The sequence below is a fragment of the Numida meleagris genome, chromosome 12 (assembly GCF_002078875.1).
Source record: "Numida meleagris isolate 19003 breed g44 Domestic line chromosome 12, NumMel1.0, whole genome shotgun sequence".
NCBI lineage: Eukaryota > Metazoa > Chordata > Aves > Galliformes > Numididae > Numida > Numida meleagris.
In genome coordinates this window covers 2,103,729-2,110,083 of record NC_034420.1, presented here as the reverse complement: position 1 = coordinate 2,110,083, position 6,355 = coordinate 2,103,729, and positions in this window count along the sequence as shown.

Genomic DNA, 6,355 nt, shown 5'->3' with positions numbered 1-6,355 from the left:
CGCCGCTCGCCCGCCCCCCCGCTTCGCGCACGCACGCACGAGCGGACGCACGCACGTGACGTCACGGCGCCCGGAAGAAAAGCGGCGCCCACCGCCTCCGCTCTCCTCGTAGCGAACCTCAACTCCCGGCGGCCCCCGCGGCGCCGCGCTCCTATTGGCTGAGGGGGCGCCCGGCGCGCACTGCGGCCGCGCGGGGGGTGCCGGGAAGGCGCCGCGCCGCCTGACGGGCCGAGAGCGGTAACAGGCCCGACCGCGCCGTGTGACCGCTCTGGGCAGAGAAAATGGCGCGGGGCCGCGAAACGGTGGGGTTCTCTGTCGCCTCCATCCGCACAGCAGGGCCTGCCCGCAGATCAGCTCGTTGCATCTCACTTTTTGAGCCTGGTTTTCTCCGTAGCTCGCAGTTGGCCCCGCTTAGTTTCCTCCGAGGCGCTGAGGTGAAGCCCTCGGGCGCCGCGCGGGGATGGCCCAGCCGCACCTGCGGCCCGCAGTGCTGAGCAGCGCCTCCGGCTCCCGGAGCCCTCCCAGAGCCCCGGGCTGTGTGCCTGCCCGCCGCTGAGGCTTGCCGATGTCCCACACGGCCGCCAGCGACTGCGCAGTGTTACGGGGACAGCGGCACAGCGCTGCTTTGGGCCACCAAGGTCGCGCGGGCCGCAAGCTGATGATGCAGAAGGCGCTGAATGCAGTGATAGGCATTGAAAATTGGAAGCAAAAATGTCAGCAGCAGCGATCTGGCGTAACAACGCAGCACTACGACGCTGCGCTTGTGATGGAAGCTCTCAGTAGCTCTCCTCAGCATGTTTTTCTGTTACCTGTTAAAACCTGAGCCAAATGTTTAAAAATGTGGAGTAGAGCAGATGGAAGTGACAGGAAGTCCTTTATTGCTGACAGGGCACCTGCTTTGTGGTGCATTTATATCAGAAGTGTACTTTATTCGTAACAATACTATAAAGAATTCTTCCCATGAGGACTACACCCTTTTCACAGGATTTAAACACAAACAGAGCCCGGCACATCTCCCTGCCCACCAAACCCCATTGCTGTGGTGCTGCTCAGTGCCCTGTGGAGAAAACGGGACTGATGTGCTTCAGGAGCTTCCACGTTAACACAGCTGCAGCCAAAACTTGCTCAACACAGCCATGGCCACATGCTTGCCCCAGGTCCCTCAACGCCTTGCACCGACCCCAGCCCTCGCCCCAACATGCTCCATCCCCACAGGACTCGTGTCCCAGGGCCCCTCCTGCCGCACTGGGGACTGAGAGCCGGGCTGGATTCTTCCCACCTTCACACCATGGCCTACAACTAAGGATTCGCAGATGAAGTTGTACTCTGGTTGCTGCACAGATCCCGATCGCTCCAGGGTCCAAACAAGCCAGCAGATATTTGAGACATCAAAGCAAAAATTCAGTAGGTCTAATTTGAAATACACGCAGGGAAGAGCCTTGCAGGCCAGGACAATGCCATGTCACAGAGCCACCTACAAAGCACCACTGTGCACCTGGGCACCACTGTATGGTTTTCTGAAAGCGCAAAGCATTGCTGAACATGTAAGAAAAGAAATAGGCAAACATTCCTAGAGTGGTTTGAAGCTCTGGTAGAGTCAATCACTTTGCTCTGGTGAATTGCTACAACAATTTGAGGAGCACATCTTTGGGTGTGTGTTCTAAATCCTGGTTAACTCAGCTGCTGGATAGGGATGGCAGGGTGCTCAATGGCCAGTAATGCGCTGCAGTGCAGGAAAGCAAGGGCAGATATAATTCAAATGTCCCTGCTGGAAGAATAATTACTTCACTTACAGCTGGTATGAGCAGGATACAATCAAATGTTCTCCTTAGGGGAGGGACAAGCACCCTCCAAGTATGAAAATGTTTCTTCTTCTATCAAATGAATATTTTGTATCCAAAATGGATGACACAAGGTTTGATGATTTATTATTAATTTTGATAAAGAGCTGGATGTGTAACAACTCCTACACCCGCCTTATGGCAGATGCAATAACCCCGGCCAGCACAGAGCTGTAACTCAGGCTGCAGGAAGGGCCCGTACAGCAGGGCCCTGCAGGGCTGGAGCAGCAAAACCTGCATGGCTGCAGGCTGCTCAGCACAAGGACGCCACATGGCTGGACACGTGGCTTTTGTCACAGGCAGCAGCGCTGCTGAATGGGAACTTCCGGGCGTCCACCTGCTTGGGACACAGGCTCAGCACCATGCCCGCTCCTCCTGCGGCCTTGTTTGTTAAATACAGATGTGGAGATAATGAATCAGGGAAGGAAATGGAGATCAGGTGTGGGAAGTGAAGCCGTGCCCAGCTGCCGTGCTCGGATCCCATGACTCATGGCCGGATGGGGTGTGCTGGAGCAGCCCTGGGGTTGTGCCACTGCTGCACACACAGCTCCTGTGGTCACTGCGACTGCATGGTGCAGATGAGAGGCAGAGAGAATCATCCCAAAGCTGGAACAGAGCTGACCTGTGCAGACCTGTGATCAGCCCTCATCAAACTGGCAGGAATGGGCTGTGACACAGCTGTCCCAGCACCACTGCTCTGCACCCTGCAGCACTCAGGGATGCCCCAAGCTCCACTGCAGTCAAAATCATGCACCCTCCTCATTATTTTCTAACTGGGATGCCTGGAATATCCTTGTTTTTACACCTCTGAAGACATGCTGTCACATCTTTCCAGATATGTCTTGATTTTCTCCACAGGAAGCAGTCCTAGCTCCCAGCAGGAACCTGGAAATGCAGAGGTGGGCCTAGAGGAATACCACCCCTACACCCCATTGCTTTACAAAGGTCTCTGCAATTGCTGTGGGCTGAGGGCGGCTGCCCAGGCTCTGTCACACCTGGGAGGGAAGTGTTTAAAATTCAGTAAGCTGCAAATAAAATCCACTCTGGTATAATAAAATAAGAAGATTAAGTGGAGATGAGATATCATCGTGGTGAAAGGGGGAAGAAAGGAGCAATGAGGAAGAGATGGGGCGTGCTGGTGTGTGATGAAACAGCAGTGACGACAAAGCCCAGGTGCAGGATTGAGGCATCCTCACGTCCCACCCTCCCAAAGCATGTTCCTCAATAGGGTGAGCCGAGAACTCAGCAACCTTGCAAGCCTTAAACAGATAAGAAAAGTCCTTCTATAAACAGAGACAATCTCTAAGCTAACTTTTCCTTTCTTGCTTTCTGTCCTCCAGGTCAGACACTTCACAAGGAAAAGGCAGAACAGCAGCAGCAGCAAAGCCATTCACAAGGGCTGCAGCACCTGAGGGACAATGGGGCTGCCTGGGGACGGCCCCAGAGAGCTGTGGCATGGGGCCACATAGTTTTGTCATGGCGTGACGAGCCCCAGGAGCACAACTTGCAGGACCCGCAGGGCCAGGCTGCCTGCAGCCATTCAAAGCTGCCTGGTTTTCCTCAAGGACAGCATCCAGAGGATGGCTCTCCCTGCCTTGTCTTTCTGCCACTTTTCCTTCTCTATTCTCCATTCTCCTTAACAGAAAAAGGATTTTTCACACTATTAGCTCTTAGGTGAGTTGCCTGCCTCCATGCCCTCCTGTCCACAAAGAATACATTCTTCTAATTGGGGTAAATCCAGCCCTTAGAACCCAGGAATACCTCATCTGGGGAAACCCAGAGGTCTGTACTGAGCATCTCCCTCCTGAACACCCCTCCACTGGTAGTGTGTACCACACAGGCATGGGACACCCACAAGCTTTTCTTAATGGCCACCTGGGCTGAAAGCAGTTCCCCAGACACCAGCAGGAGATGCAGAAGGATTCTGTGAGCCTATGTGTGGCCCCTGTGCCTGCTGCCCAGGGCTGCACAGCACTGTGCCCCTTCAGACAGCAGCTGCTTGGGGACCCATGTGGCTCAGGAGTGCCCCAGAATCTTTGGAGGATTTTACCCATGCCAATGTGAGCAGCACAGCATGATGGAAACCACCAGCCCCGTTCAGGGGCTGAGGCTTTGTGGGATGTGCCATCTCCCTCCTGCAGTGCCATGGCTTCACCCAGCAGCATCCCCAGTTTGCAGCCTGGCTTTCACCTCTCTCCAAGATCTGAACCTAGCCAATACCAAGAGCAGGATCAGGCCCAGAACTGGCCGCCAGTTTTTGGTGGCTCTGCACAATCAGGGTCCCCATGGGCATCCCCACCATCACAGCAATCAGTCCTGCCCTACCTGCACAGAGCTGCCAGAGACTGGGCAGTGTCTGTCAGCAGCTGGAGACTATGGGGTGTGCAGGGTGAGAGCAGCAGTGCAGTCCTGGGCATACAGCAAGGGCCGCCAGACAAGGAAACTCAGCTGCAGAGATCCCATTGCTGTGGAATGCGGTGATTTTGTGCCAGTGCAGAAACTTGGTGGCCCAACAGGTGAAGCAGCTTTGCAGAGAAACCACAGGTTAGAAAGAGGTTTTGCCTTGCAGCTGTAGAGGTGAGAGGATTGAAAAGAATAATCCAACGCTTGCCAAGCAGTTCAGCAGCCCAGACTTACACATGGTATCCTTCAGGAGCTCTGCTCTCCAGGTCCTGGATTTCAGAGCTGCCACATCCATGGGATGACAACAGCTGCTCCAGGAGCCGGCCTGCAAGTATAGCACCCCAGGAACTGAGGGAAATCTCCCTCTATGTGGAGGGGAGGCAAAGGGAAGCGGCCTGCAAAGAGGCATGGGAAGAAGGGCCAGGAGCCAGCCACGACCTCAGCATGGCAATGATCAGACAGCTCCATAGAGCAGGACAGGCCATGCCACCACCTCGCAGCCCCTTTTCCTCTCATGCAAGGCAGCAGCCCTGCAGCAAGGAGAGGGGCTCACCCCTGCTGACCCCGCAGCTGCAGGTTAAGGTCACTCCAGTGTCCTGCTGTTAGTGAACGGCCAGCGTTTGCCCTTTGATTTATTTATGCACCGACAAAGATTCAAAAGTGTTGGAAGTGCAGTTTTTTGCCGCTGACTAAAAATAGCCAAGCGAAATTCCAGAGCTGCCTTTCAGCGCCGCCGGCTGCGCTCAGCTTACCAGGACAATGGCAGCTGTAGGCTGCTAGCGACAACACGCGGGCCAGGCTCCAGCGCCCTGAATAACGAGTTCTAAAGGGCAAGATTTGACTGCAATTACAGCTATGCAAAAAGCACTGTTTAAAAAGACTATTATCCAAACACCTGAACACGCATTGCCAACTTAAAACTGGACGGGGGGATGCAATAAGAGTGGGATGGACTTAATCTGCATAAAATAAAAATTCAGCCAGCAAATCCAGAGCAGATCCCTTCCAGGAGGATGCTCAGTGAGCAGCCCGCAGTACAGCAGTGATGCTGGAAGGCAGGCTGCAAGGCTTTTAAGCACGAACCGCCCACCCTACGAGCTCCTGCGGGGGCACGTGGTCACCTCTGAGCTCCACAGGCACATGCCAGGCGGAGTAGGTGCCTGTCACCACCCCGAGCCCGTGGCACTATTCAGGGTGGAAAAAAAAGACTAAGTCAGTGCTTTCAAATGAGACAATCCTAGTGCTAACGCTGAGCCTTGCAACTCAGACAGAAGCGAGCCTGCGACACAAGCAATTTCTGAAGGGCTAAAGGGATTGGTGCCCTTATGTCAGCAGTTACACGCAAGTTTCTTCACTTTTCTCCCCAGTGGCCTCATCCTTCTGCTGTGACATGCCCCTGGGTGATGTTAGGGACCCGAGCACCTCTGCTGTCTGCCAGCTGGAAGGTGCCAGAGGCACGCGGTGAGGGGACTGGGCCCCGCTCACGTGGCCACTCTGCAAACCAGACCGAGTTGTGTTTTCTCACTGAAACGTGAAGGGAAAGAGATGTGAGAAGCAGCCAAGTAGATTAGTATAGGAGGTAACAGCAGCTTCCAAGCACGTCTGGCATTGAGCTCTTGTGACACCGAACTAGGCAGCCCTCAGGCATCCCTCCTCAACAGCCAGGCTCTGCTACTCTTTTCTCCTTGGAATGCAAAACTGAACATCGGAAACTAGGTTTGCTGGTAGAGCCACTAAAAGGTTAATTGAGAAATGTTTGCTTTTCCTGAAAACAACATACATCCACAGCCTGGTTACAGCAAGTGGTGAGGCTGGGTGCGCGTTTCCTGCTTCTCCCATGACGTGCCCTGACCGACGGGGTGCCTCATTTCACGCTGATCTCAGCTCGATGCTTTGATCTGCACCACAAGCTGAATGCAGTCAGCTTTTTATACCAGGGCTGCAGACAGCACGAGATGCACCCAGCAAAGCATTTCGTGCAACGTTTTTATCTTATCAGCAGAAATCCCACAGCTCCACAGCCTCCAGCACCCAGCAACCCAAGAACCACCAGCCTGCACAGCACAGACCAAGGAGCGAGGCAGCGAGCTCAGAAGCTGAACTCCTCCATC